General features: G+C 57.0%; 1 protein-coding gene across 1 annotated transcript in view; it reads left to right on the top strand.

The window, feature by feature from the left end:
- Nucleotides 1–296: 296 nt before the first annotated feature.
- COL22A1 (collagen type XXII alpha 1 chain) overlaps nt 297–13,142 on the top strand; it is a 176,173-nt gene continuing 163,327 nt past the window's right edge. Inside the window, exon 1 of the mRNA XM_037048599.1 lies at nt 297–665. The gene's annotated coding sequence lies outside the window, so the exon portion shown is untranslated. The remainder of the gene's footprint in view (nt 666–13,142) is intronic.

Below are 13,142 nucleotides of genomic sequence, written 5' to 3'. Positions count from 1 at the left end.
TAAAGGGCCCCGAAATATCCTGGGAAGTCTATAATTGGACAGAGTTGTCGGTCTGTGTCCTGGGCTTCCTAGGGACGCCGCTCGGCTGCCCGGAATCCAGCACAGTCCCTGCCACCCTGCTTTTCTTCTGGGGACCTCCCCTGCCTCTCTGCCCTGAGGGAACAGATCTCCCTAGGGGATCCACCGCCCCTTCCCGGCTGGCCCGGCCCCACCCCCGCCCTCCTCGGAGCCTGCCCACCACTGGCTCCTCCCACCACAGCTCTGGGCTGGGGATCCCACCACTCCGGCCACTTTGCCCCTGGGGGGGATCCAGCAGCTGCCTCTGCTGCCTTTCTCCCTGAGAAAGTGTCCCCCCTTTCCCCATTCTTCTGTTTCTCCCACACTTCCTACTTTATTGTCTAAGTTCTGAGCCTTAACTTCTTGCTATATTCATTTAGTTCCTTGCTTTGAAACTGGTTCTGTCGCATGACCTCTGGCCTGGAGGAAACCCCCAGGCTTATTACAAGTCTGGTCTAGAGAGTAAGTTTGCCAGACTGGCGGGGGGGCAGGGCCAGTGTGGCTGCTGGCAGGTGACCCCAGGAGGGGGCCCAGGGCTGCATCTTCTCCAGGACTCACTGCTTCCAGAGACCCACCTGGACTGGAGCCCCAGCCGGCGCCCCTACCAGGTAAGGCTGGCTGTCTCTGCTGGGGCTGCTGGTGGTCAGTGGGGAGTCTCGGGCCCCCACCCTCTCTGGGGACAGGCGGGCAGAGCCGGGGGTGCGTGAGGGAGGGAGTGTACCCTTTGCAAACTGAGCTATTCCCTTCTGGAGCCCAAGCTTGTCAGGAAGTGAGCCGGGCCCTGAGTGGAGGGCTCTGTGATTTGCCCAGACCTCAGAGTCAAGTGGAACGAGGTCCTGAGAACCGCCTGTGTGATGCCCGCGGTGCATCCCGGGAGGCGGGCAGGGTGCGGGGAGACTGCCGGGTGCCAGATGCGGGCTTCCTTCGGAGCCGCTGCTTTCAAAGTTGCCGAGACTGCCCGGCCTGTTTCAACTTTTCATTACGAGCTTTGGAGTAAGAGCTAGAAAAATGGGAGGCAGAGGGAGTGCTGGCGGGGGTGGGGGGTCCTCTCTCTTCAGTTTCGCATTTATTGTCAAAAGGAACCCCACCGTTTGGGTCTAAATTTAGATCTCTTCCTGTCCAGCACTGTATTCCCACTTTCATTTTCTCCAGCCCAGGGACATGTTCTGGTCCTTTCTTCTGCACATTGTCCTCGGTAGCAGTTCATGTTCATGTCCAGGTTATAAAGCGTAGGTGGGGAAACAGGACCTCACTTGTCCCTGAGGAAGCTGACAGACTCAGAGATGACAGGGACACGCTGACCAGGCATCCCCGGGAGGAGGCAGCCCTCCGCTGTCCCGGAGCTCTCTGCCGGTGTCCCCTCCCCAGAACTTCACACCTGTCACCTTCCAGGACCTCAGGCCAGCACCTCTGTCCCTACACAGCTCAGTCCAGCCCCCAGTCTGTCCACCCCTCCTGACCGTGTCCACCTGGCAGAACCCTACACAGCCAGACCGCTGCCTGTGAGGGCCACGTCTCCAGGCCCCTTCTAGGGAGTTCACGGAGCTGTTCTATCCAAAATTCCAGGCCAGCTGTTCAGAATCCCCGGGCTTGCATGTGGTGAGAGGCTGGCTGACAGGTGTGCTGCCCAGAGGTGCGGGAGGGCAGGCGAAGGGTGGAGACCGCTGTTTGTCTTCTCCCCCACCCTGTCACTCTGTCCCTACACCGGGAGCTAGAAGTCTGTGTCCCGTCGTGAGCCTCAGTTCCTCCTCTGCCCAGGGGAGGCGCTGGACAGGACAAAGTGAGATACCCGGTACCCGGTCAGTGTGAGACTGGCCTTAGTTTGCTCCTGCTTCCCAGGCCTGGGGAGGGGCCAGCACGGTGTTCCTGAGGGAGAAAGCATGCCCCTCCCCCGCTATCCTGGCTCTTTTTGTTGCTCTGCGGCTCAGGGGCCTACTGTGTGACTTTGGGAAATTGTCGCCTTGTTGCTGGGCCTTCACATAAGGCCAGAGGCTGGAAGGGAAAAGGGTGTCCTTTAGTGGGGGTCCAGGAATGGCTCCAGGGAACCCACAGGCCTTTGGAAATGTTTGGAGAAGAAATCAGCTTGTACCTGGTTTTTCCAGGGTGTCTTCAAAGTTTCATCAGCTTCCCAAAAGTTTTTGCACCCCCACAAGATGACGGAGTAGGAGGCCTGTCCGCTGGCCCAGCCACAGGCAGGGGTTAAGCCTCATGGGCGACTCTGACTTTATTTTAAGGGCCTGCTGACGTAGGGGGTGCAGGAGGGTTCCTGTACAAATCTCAACCTTCGCTTCTCAGAAAACAAGCAGATGGGGACTTTCCCTTGATTTCCTGGGAGGCCGCCTGAGCAGCCGCCCACTCTAGCCAGGCGTGTGCCCTCTGCCCTCCAGGGGCGTCCATGGGAACCGCAGGGTCTCCCTGGGACTGGGTAATCTGGGTTCCCTCCCTTCCTCTGGTTCTCCCGCACGTGGGCTGCAGAGAGGGGAGCCGTAGTTCATGGGGAAAGGTCAGTGCCCCCATAGCAGACGTCCCCCCGTGGGGAGGGAGGAAGACATGTGGCCACAGTGGCCTGGAGGGCTTCCATGACCAAGAGGCAGCTGCTCTGTCCTCCGGTCCCCAGAGGGTGGAAGCAGGAGAACTAGTTGGGGAAATGCTGCTGGGCACGGGATTCCAGGCCAGTGCCAGGGCCTCCCACTGGCAGGGCTTGGCTGGCCATCTCCCGGGGCTGATGGAGGGCTGATCTGAACCCTGGCTGCTTGGGCCAGGGCAGAGTGGAGGGCCCTCTCTCAGCCTGAGATCCTGCCCTGGGAAGGGCTTCCTCTGCGGCGCCCGGGTTCTGCTGGCCTCGCCCGCTCCCCTCGTTTGGCGCTGAGCAGCGGACGGGGCTCAGGCAGGCCAGCCCAGGCTGTGAGGTCACTGTGTCCAGGAGCGTGGACAGGGTGTCATCCAAATTGCTGCTGCAGAAACAAGGAAGGGAAAATCGGAGAGTGGGCGGGTTACCTGAGGACAGGGACAGGGGACACGAGGAGGGAGGGTTCCAAGTCACACCTGGGGAAAAAAGCACGTGTTGGCAAAGGCCTTTTCCCTGGAGCCGGGGAAGCTCCCCTCAGAGGAGGGCATCGTTATCAATGGCAGGCCCACCAAGGACAAGCGGAGCAGGAGGCAGGCACGCGGGGACTGTTTCAGGGTGGGCGGGTCTCTCCGGGTTTTTCAGCCAATCCCTGACTCAGGAGTGGGACACATGCCAGGCTGCCCAAGATGTGTAACTACCCAGTCGAGGAAGCCCACGCTCTGGTGAGCTGGAAATGCGCGATGCCCCCCGGCATGGATGAGGGGGCCTTATCTCCCCCCAGCGCCAGTCAGCTCCGGGCTGTGTGCTGGGCCCTCCCACAGACGCCATTCTCTGCTGTGAGCTGGCTGTGCTGCCCCCCCACCCCGATCCCCCCACAGATGGGCAAATGGAGGCTTATGGACGTGCAGTCCCATTGCTGGGGTTCGAACCAGCGTCTGAGGCCAAGGCCATGACCTCGACCAAAATTCCCAACTTCTTTAGGTGTGTGCTTAGGGTAAATGAGTGGAATTTATACAGAAAGGCAAACATACCATTTGAAATCTCTTTTTCTTTAAAAAAATATTTCTCATTAGAATGTTTTAAGTGGTCCAAGTAACAAAAGCACACTGGTACACGTGACAACATGGGCCGTCCCCCTGAGCTGTCATGCCCGCAACTCAGCCAGCAGGTGCATCCTGGCAAACGCCCTTTCACAGCTTCGTATACACACACACACACACGCACACACACACACACACACACGCATCAAACCCGGGCTGCGAACAACTGAGGGACAGAAGGCTGCAGACTGAACCAGGTCCGTCCAGCATGGCGTCTGGGTCCTAGGAAGTGCTCCGTCACTGCAAGGCTGATGTATTATAAGTGCTTTCTTCTGCCTGGTCGGATGTTGCTGTGAGTCCCCAGGGCAGGGTGTGACGGCCCCCACTGGTCTTCAGCAATGGACAGAATGAGGCCCCCAGAGAAACCCCTCACAGCAGCCCGACCCTCGTTCCTGAGCCGCTGCGGGCAGGTCAGCACAGCTTTTCCCAGCGTCTAGACTTTGGACCCACTGTGCCCCCAGCGCCCCGTGCTGCCGACGGTGCTATACCACCCCCTGCCATAATCTGCTATGGCTTTGTCTGTTTGTGCCATGAGGCATTGGGTTCCTCAAGTTCACGGGCGTTGCCTTACTTTCATGGGAACTGCCGCTGTCTACCAAGTGCAGGCAGGACACAGTAGCAGCCGCACGGATCTTTGTGGGGCAGCGTCAGTTCAGAACGGTGGTGACCCCGTGCCGGACGCACAGAGTTGGAGGGAACGAGACTGGATTTAAGTCCCAGTAAGTGACTAAAGTCTCAGGGTCGGGTACATCCTCCGGGTCTGCATGGTGCCCAGCTCAGGGACCCCCATGGGGTGTGAGTGCCAGGTGCTGCCTCTCCCCATGACAGCTCCATCCTGGGGAGGGCTCTGCCTGGTGACCAGGTGGCCCTGCTGAGCCTGGGGCCTGCATCCAGGGCCTGGGCTGTGTGGGTCAGTACAGGTCAGGGTCAGGTGTGGAGGCGGCCCTTCTGTTTCTAGCTGTGTGGGTTCTAGCTCTTCTCAGTGCTTCTCTGTGCCGAGCCCTTCCACTTGGAAACTGTGAGGAGCGTCAGCCAAGGGCCCCGGGAGCAGGTCTGGTGTCCTCATCTCCTGGTAGGTCACTCTCTATGATGGCCCCAAGACTGCACAGGTCCCAGCATCCCCCTCAGCCGCACCAGCCTGCCCCTACAGCGAGAAGGAAAGTGCCACGGCCCCCTGGGTCGCTCCCTCCTTGGGTGACTCAGTAGCTGTCCTCCATGTAACTAGAGATTTCAATAACCCCTGGCATTTTGGTTGGTCATTTCACGGTAGCTCTTCCTCCGGGGTCTGGTTGTGCGTGAACACATGCTGCTACATGCGGGTGTGCTCAGGGAAAGGAGGGGAAGCACGGCCCGGTGCCAAGGTGCCCGTGGTGCGTCCTGGGTGAGGGAGAGCGCTGGCGCCGCGTGCTACTGACCACTCAACATGCATCGAATTCATATCAGATTTCAGACCCTGGCACCGCATGTTCATACCGGCACCCCCCCCCCCCGAATTCTGCAACACCTTAGAGGCATTCAGTGGTCCCTGCAAGTACGAGGTTGTAGGACCTGTCCAAGGACGAACGGCCGGACGAGGAGAGCTCCTCCACTCTACACCACTCGACGCTTCTGTCCTCTGCTCTCTCCTCTGCTCCGTCCCGTGCTCCGTGTCGGGGTTGCCTGCTAGGGCTGCGCTTTCACAGAAGGACTCCTGGAGTCCTCGGGGGAAAGAGGAGAATCTGCCACCCTATTTTTAATGTATTTGTTTCTCCTTTGGACGGCTCCCCTCCCATGTGGTCCCAGGGGCAGAAGCGATTCCTTGTCTAGCTCCTTCTCAATGGGTCTGGTGCAGCCGGGGAAGGGAGGTGGGTGGGCACAGCGCTGGTGGCACAAGTGTGCATTTGTGTGGAAGTATAGGGGGTTAGGGGCGAGTGTGAGAGGGAGGAAATGCAGAAATGCGTGACCGCACGGGTGGACGGGTGAGCGAGCAGACAAAAAACGATGAGAGAGGCGAGAGAGAGATGTTCCTCATTCAGGGATGATGAATGAGGAAGCAAATGTGGGGATGGATGAGTGAATAAGCCAGGGAGCAAGCTCATTCACCTCGCCAGGTGGTGGTTGGCCCGGAGGGATGTTCAGGTGGAGAGGGGAGAGGAGGGGATTGCCTTGGGCCCCCTTTGGAGATGAGCCAGGAGCCCCATCTTGTGGTGGCCGAGCCCACCTGCCCCACTGTGCTGGGCGCATTGGGGACTGCCCCCCTGGGAAGGAAGCTCATCCCACAGAACCCACCTCGCCGGGCCCCCCATCCCTGGTGCACCTCAACCCTCGCACGCTCGTGTCTGCAGAACCACGGGGCTCAGGGAGCAACAGGGGTGATTTCTTGGGAGAAAAAAAACACCCTTGGCGACGAGGCCGACACAGTGGCCTCTGCGCTAATCCACAGGCTTGCTCTGTTCACAGGATGTAGGTGCTGTGAGATTGTTTAACGGTTTTTCATTTTGGACAAATGAAGGAGAACGCCTTCTTACCATAAAGTGAGTGTATTATTGGTGTCAAGCAGAGTTCAGACACCTGACACACCAATTCAGTTCTCTCTGTTGCTCTGACGTGCTCCGTGCCGCTCGCCGTTCCAGGCAGGGAGGAAGAGCCCGGAGACATACTGCCTGCATCTGAGGAGCCCCCTGGGAAATACGGATCAACACGTGGGAAGATCTGAATGCCACTTCTGGGGGGATGGAAACCAGGGGTCCCGTGGGAGTCTAGAAAAGACAGGGACCCACGCCCTGCCCAGGGAGACAGGGAGGGCTTCACAGAGGGAAGGTGCGCGGGCTGGGTTCTGAGGGATGAGAAGGAGCCTGCCTGGCAAGGCAAAGTCACCGTCCCGGAGGTGAGGGCGCAGATGCAGGTGTCAGAGTCAGGAAAAGAAAACGCTGGGGCTCCGGGGAGAGAGGGACACTGTCTGGGCTGGAGAAGGAGGTCCCAAGGCCGGGGTGGATGTGCACCTGGGAAAGGAGGTTGGGGCCAGCCTCTTTGATGCCCCGGTTCCCCGGGCTCTGGGGGAGCAAGGCCCTTTGCAGACTTGCAGAGGATAACAAACAGGAACTGTGACAAGGGGCTTGGCAACCGGTGTAGCCCCAGGCGGCTGGCTCCTTGGAGGGAAGCTGCCCTCCCCCCACGCCCCGCACCCCCGGCCCAGTTGTGTGGGCTTGTGCCCCCCATAGAAGTCTCCGAGCTGGGTTACACGCGGGTGCAGGACGCTGCCGGGATGGAAGGCATGCTGAGAAGCACTCTCTGCTAATAACAGCTTCCTCTAATTGAGTGTGTGTAGCATCTCTTATTTTTTATGACCGCCACTGCCGGTCAACAGGGCACTGTGCTGGGGACTGTCATCCCTCCGGGGCTGTGAGAGGCAGCTGCAGTTTGGAGAGGGAGGCTGGCTAAGACTGCAGCCGGGAGTGCAGCCCCGTGTGGGGGCCGGGGGTCATGGCCGGGAGATGGGAAACGCTGCCTCCTGTCTCACGGCTGTGGGGGCGGGGCACTGTCTGTGGGGGCCTCTTACGCTCCCCCAGGAAAGGGGGGCCTGCCAGGACAGCACCTCCAGAGCCAGTGTGGGTGCTGCCCCACTATTTATGCACATGGCTTCATCAGGCCAGACGCTGCTCAAAATAAGTAAAGCAGAAATGTCTCCGTGTCCTCAGGACCCTGAAATCTGAGACAGTCTCTTGTGAAATGAGAGAGCAGGGTAGTCAGGAGGGGGGAAAAAAAGAAAGAAGAAGATGAGGACGGACTCAGTCCTGAGAAGGGGAAAGGACTCAGAACGGGCTGTGACCACTCTCAGGTGTGTGACTGGACCCACAGCAGCAGGAGGAGCCTGCCGGTTCCTGGTGCTGCCGGTGGGGCTGGCTGAGGGGAGCGCGCTGGGAAGGATGCTGCAGGGGCCTCTGCCTGGGTTGGGAGGTCGGTCCTCGCCTGGGAGCTTGAACAGGGCTGAGCTGGGAAAGCCTGTCTAAACTGAGCTGTCAGTCAAGGGTGGGAGGGGAAGACCAGACTCGGAGGGAGGGAGGGGTTTCAAGGGGCCAAACACACCCTGGGGTCGGGGAGCCCCAGGGCCAAGGCGCCCCCACCTGCTGTGGTTGGCTGGGGAGGAACCACTCGCAGCTCACACCGGCTGAAGTTTAAAAACGCGTGGTTATCTGTTCTCACCAGAGGAATGTGTTACAAAATTGTTGCAAATGAAGTGGATCTTGGCGTGTGTAGCTAAAAATATAGGGAAAATACAGCAGGAGTCAGGCAGTCAAAAGAGATTTTTTTCTGGAATTTTTTGATGTTTGTGGTCTCTGTCAGCTTTTTGAATTTTGCAATTTGTTGTCATTGCTTTTTTATCCTAAGGAAATATTTACTTTGGTTCTTAAAGGAAGCAAACAAACCAAACCAACCAACCAAACCAACCAAAACAGGGCGGGAAATGTTTGCCTCATGCCCCACAAAAACTCGGGCGCCTCTGGCCTTTGGGAATCTCAACGTCATGCCAGGTGGCCTTCGGCATCTCCAGAGCGACCTCCCCTCCTCGGCTCCTCACAGCCGCAGCTCTCTTGGTCGGCACCGACCCAGTGACCAAGCCGAGCTCCTGTCTGTGGCACGGGCAACTCACTCATGTCACCATGTCACAGCATCCTGGGACTGCAGGCCGCCCCGGCCCTGTGCTGCTCTGCTTGGCCCACGCCCCTCCCCCACCTTTGTTCACACGGACACACACACCTGCAGTCTGGTGACAGAGCCGAGGCTAGAGAGGCGGCAGGTACAAGCCAGCCCCTTGCAGGTCTCTGAGGGGCAGGGCTCCGAGCTGTACCCAGAGGCAGTGGAGGGGTCACTGCAGGGTCCCTGCATGAGCCCTAAGGTCCTGTTTGTGTGCAAGGAGCCTCAATGGATCCTTGTGAGGGTGTGGGGACGGCGGGGTAAAATTGTCCTACCCAAGTCACTGCCTGTCACATGACCCCCATGTGTTCAAATCAGTGATTACTCCTGGAAATCAGATTGTTATTTGTGTCCTTCTTTGGTTATTGTCTTCTCTCCCCGGAATGTCAGCTGGAAGCAGGATGTTGCCGTGCCCACTGGTTAAAATGATGCCCGGCACCTCGTCCGGGACTTGAGAAGTGTTTGCTTAACTAGTTAATCGATGACTCCAAAAGATGGTGCAGAATACTGAAGCAGCGAGTCACGGCTTCAGGATACGATGTGCCTTCCACGTGCTGTGGGTCTCAGCGTAGGAATCTTCGTTGCTTCAAGGATAGGCCGGCATGGCTCGAGCTTCATCCACGGCTTCAGCAACTGTGGGACACAGCTGGCATCTGGCCTCTTCTTGGGGAAAATAAGCGACCGGCAATATTTTTGAATTCCATGGCATAAAAGAGGAGGGCAGGAAATCACATCTCTCACCCGATTTCCATCTCCTTCAGTCAAATGAATCCTGCGTGTTGGTAGCATAAGGCTTCAGCTGGTTCCGGGGAAACCCTGGGTGTCTGAATGGAGGACACAGGACAGATGGGTTTTCTCTCTAGTTAGCAGGACCAAAGACTCCTGGAGCCTCAGCTCTGTTCTACGCTCCCTGCGTGAGGGTACCCCTGAGCCCCGTCTCCTGTCCCCTCCGCACTTCCCCAGTGTCTCTTCCGAGCTCTAGGCTCCAGCACCTACCTTCCTTCGATGTCGATTCCTGGCTGTGTTCCCAGTGCCTCAAAGCCGCTCTGTTCCTCCCGAACTTGTCCTGTCTGACCTCCTCCGTGACTGGCTCCCAGATGCTCAAACAGTCATTCTGGGCTTCCCTCGAGCCTTCTCTGCCCTCGGTCCCTCTGCTCTCTGCCGGTTACCTAGTGTCTCGGGATCCAGCTGCAGCTGGACCCCTCGGCCTGCTGGGAAAGGTCGACAGCATCTCTCCTTAGATGTTGCACGGATGTCCTCCTTGGCCCCCTGGTGGATCCACCCTCCTCAGGAGGGTGTCCTAAATCACAGCAGTAGATGCATGAGAACAGCCACTGGTACCAGGACCATAGTCAGACCCTTGTCTCTGGGTCAATGCACACACCCCTAGACCGACTCTTTACACGCTGTTTCCTCAGACTTGAATGGCTCCCTCTCCCCAAACTCCCACCACCTGCTCCAGCCCACTGTCGCACCCCTTTCCTCCCCTCCACCAGAGCACTGTGCCTCTTGCTCGTGAAAGACACTGGAAGGGAGGACGGCTGTTCCTGGTACAGGACACCCTTGCCTTCCTACCTGCTCCCCACCCCTCTTTCCAGGTTTGGCTCAACTCAGGCGTACCTCCTCCAGGAAGCCTTCCCTGACCCCCAGGCTTGCAGCAGGTGCTCGTCCTCCCCTCTCCCAGTGCACTGACAACAAAGAAAAGCAGGCATCCGCCTGCTTGTCTGTCTCCACCACTAGGCTGCGAGCCCCTGGACAGTGCCCGGCACTCAGTGTTTAACAGGCATTCAGGGCATGACTGAACCGGAGATGGAAACGACGAAGCTCCCAGGCCCCTGTGCAGCTGACCTCTCTCTGCAGGTCACACTGGCAGGGCCCCCTTCATACCTGTCACGGCAATAATGGTCAGCACTTTACTTGACCAAGAATCACCACGCGCACTGACTCGTGTAAGCTCCTCTATGGGTCTGTGTGGCAGGGGATGTTGTTCCCGTTTTCCCGGTGAGGAAACGACCGGACAAGGACAGCGGCAGCATGCCCCGCGCACTCTCTGTGCCCAGGCGTGGCTCTCAGCCTTGTCCCTGCAGTGGCTCGGCCAGCCCTCCCAATGGCCTGTGACGCAGGCGCTGTCACCCTCACTGTGGATGTGCCAGAGGGCCAGAGGGGTGAGTGGCTGCCCCTGGTTTGCACGGCTCATAAGAGGCAGGACTGGAATGTGAACACAGGGATTCCTACGGACCAGCTCCATTGAGACGTCAGCGGTCCTGGGAGGAATCGGCGCCTAGGACAGTGCCCGGGGTACAGAGGGTACCAGGCACATATTCGGTGACTGAGGTCACACAGAGAGGAGTGTGGAGTCCAGGCCTCTGACCTCTAGCTCTTCCCGGGCAGTCGGGCTCTCAGGCAGCTCTGTGCAGACAGGAGCCACCCCGCTCCCTCCTCCCATACCTGACCGGCAACCGCGGTTTGCCGCACACACGGCTCAGCAGACACGCAGCAGAGGCCCGGCACTGGGCCTGCGGGAGAAGAGCCTGGCTCAGAGGTCTGGACACAGTCACCCTGTGCTTTAGGGCTCAGCCAGATTCCTGCCCCGAGCGTCTCCTGTCATCCCAGCAACACATCAGTGGTGCCTCGTTTGCCCCAGCCCCTGCCCCTGGTGGGCAGCGGCAGGCCGTCCGAATCACACTGAGCTCACCCTCTGCCCAGGCTGCCCAAGCAGTGTGCCAAATCTCATTTTCTCCCTCTAAATTGCTGTCTGCTCTGTGTCTTTCCTCCCCCACCTCTGGGTCCCTGAATAGGGAATGCTGGTTACTATGGTGACGGGCTGGCTTGTGGACGAAACTCAGCTTAGTTAAATTAATTGCTGGACTTTTGGAGACTAATGGCAGAGCTCTGCCTCCCAAAGATGGGGTGCGGCCTATGTCATGCCAGCTGGGCAGCCAAGCCCCGGAAAGAGCTCAGGACTGGTGAGAGAGAGGACATCGTGACGCCCACTGCGGCATGCGGGGGCTGCCGCCTGGGATGGGTGGGGGTGGGGGCAGAGATCACCCTCATTTTATGGAGAAGACATGCTCACTGGCACCGCTAAGGAGCACGAAGGTCCCCACACCAGGCCACACCCAGGGAGCATTCACTGTGGTCTCTCCTTTATCCCTGGGCTGAAGGCCATTCTCTTCTTTACGGTCTTTTCCACAATAGAGGAGTTCAGGGAACATTTCAGCACTCAGTCTCTGATCCCAAAACCAAAGAAAGACATTCCGAGAAAAAGAAGATGACAAACCAAAATCTCTCGTGAACATGGATGCAAAAATCCCCAAAGAATGTGAACAAAGCAAATATTATAATACAGAAAGGAATTACAAACCATGACTAAGAGATTGTAGCCAGAGCAATTAGATAGGAAAAAGAAGCCAAGGCATCTAACTTGGGGAGGAGAAAGTAAAATGATCTCTACAGGTGACATATAGGATTGTTGCCAGATCCTATATGTAGAAAGCCCCAAAGAACTTACAAAAAGCTATTATAATAAATAGAATCAGCAAAGTTCCATGGTACCAAATCAATACTCAAATCTGTAGCATTTCTATTAACTAGCAGCAAATAATCAAATGAGGGAAATTAAAAATGTAAGGCTATTTACAATAGTATCAAAGACTAGCATAAAATACACAGGCATAAATTTAATTAAGGAGGTACAATACTTATACACTGGAAACTATGAATCATCACCAAGAGAAATTAAAGAAGCCCTGAATAAACCAAAAGATGGCCCCTGTTACTGCTTGATGGTTTCAGAGTTTCAGTCTGGGGTGATCAAAAAGTCCTGGACGTAGCCCTGGCTGGTGTAGCTCAGTGGATTGAGCGCGGGCCTGCGAACCAAGGGATCACAGTTCGATTCCCAGCCAGGGCACATGCTTGGGTTGCAGGCCATTTCCCAGCAGGGGGTGCATGAGAGGCAACCATACATTGACATTTCTCTCCTTCTCTCCTTCCCTTCCCCTCTAAAGATAAATGAATAAAAAAGTTTAAAGAAGTCCTGGACATAGTGATGATGGTTGCACAACATGCCACCGAATTGCACACTTAAAATGGTCACAATGGCGAAATTCACGTGATGGGTTTGTCATCACACACAGAAAAAGGTGTTCACACCCCAGTTTCTGTGAATGTGTTATGTCACATGGCAAGGCAGGGTTAAGATTACAGGCAGAGTTAAGGCTCCTACCGACCTGGACATTAAACTGTGGACATTAACCTGGAGTACCTGGGTGGGCTCACATAACCTCAAGGGTCCCTGCAAGTCAGAGTCAAAGAGATGGCAACCCGAGAAAGGCGTGATTGGCCATTGCTGGCTTGGCAGATAGAGGAAGGGGCCGTGAACTAAGGAATGCCTTCCAAACTTGGCAAGGCTGGTGCTAGTCCAGGAAGCCAGAACTTCCTCTGAAATGATCATGTGACCCCTCCCCCAACACACACTCAGTGCTCCCATAAGCCCTTGCACTTCCCTCTACCTGCGCTCGCTCATTGTATCCTACTTTCCTGTGGCCCGAGTTTTACCCATCCCCCAGTGTCTTAGAGTGCCCCGGAGGGTGGACTGGGTGTCATTCACTGGCCTGCCCTCAGCACCTGGCACAGGAGGGCTACTGGTAAGTGTCTGTTAAGTGAATAAATCAATTGTGAAATCTATAAACTGCTTTTTCTTTTCCGGATCTTGCATTGATAATGATAAGTACTTTTTGAAA

The sequence above is a fragment of the Sturnira hondurensis genome, unplaced genomic scaffold (assembly GCF_014824575.4).
Source record: "Sturnira hondurensis isolate 20B ecotype Veracruz unplaced genomic scaffold, ASM1482457v3 Scaffold0006413, whole genome shotgun sequence".
Taxonomy (NCBI): Eukaryota; Metazoa; Chordata; class Mammalia; order Chiroptera; family Phyllostomidae; genus Sturnira; species Sturnira hondurensis.
The sequence above is the reverse complement of the archived record's forward strand: the minus strand, read 5'-3'. Positions and strand labels throughout refer to the sequence as shown.